Source organism: Leptonotus elevatus, unplaced genomic scaffold, assembly GCF_054856555.1.
Source record: "Leptonotus elevatus isolate MCC_2025b unplaced genomic scaffold, RoL_Lele_1.0 HiC_scaffold_195, whole genome shotgun sequence".
NCBI classification, from domain to species: domain Eukaryota; kingdom Metazoa; phylum Chordata; class Actinopteri; order Syngnathiformes; family Syngnathidae; genus Leptonotus; species Leptonotus elevatus.
The window spans coordinates 30,001-30,542 of NW_028233586.1; positions in this window are offsets into that span (position 1 = coordinate 30,001).

Consider the following 542-nt stretch of genomic DNA (forward strand, 5'->3'; position numbering starts at 1 on the left):
AAAGGAACGAATGCCGGGCGTTCGAGTTGCCCAGGCAGGGGGTTATCCTCCACTAGCAAACCTCCATGAGCAGCGGAGCCCGTCAGCTGCGCCAAAAAGAACCACACGAGGGCGACCTGGGGTTGAAATCCCCCGCCACATAGGAACGAATGCCGGGCGTTCGAGTTGCCCAGGCAGGGGGTTATCCTCCACTAGCAAACCTCCATGAGCAGCGGAGCCCGTCAGCTGCGCCAAAAAGAACCACACGAGGGCGGCCTGGGGTTGAAATCCCCCGCCACATAGGAACGAATGCCGGGCGTTCGAGTTGCCCAGGCAGGGGGTTATCCTCCACTAGCAAACCTCCATGAGCAGCGGAGCCCGTCAGCTGCGCCAAAAAGAACCACACGAGGGCGACCTGGGGTTGAAATCCCCCGCCACATAGGAACGAATGCCGGGCAACCAGGGGTCGAAATCCCCCATTGAAATGAATGGCGGGCAACCAGGGGTCGAAGTCCCCCATTGAAATGAATGGCGGGCAACCAGGGGTCGAAGTCCCCCATTGA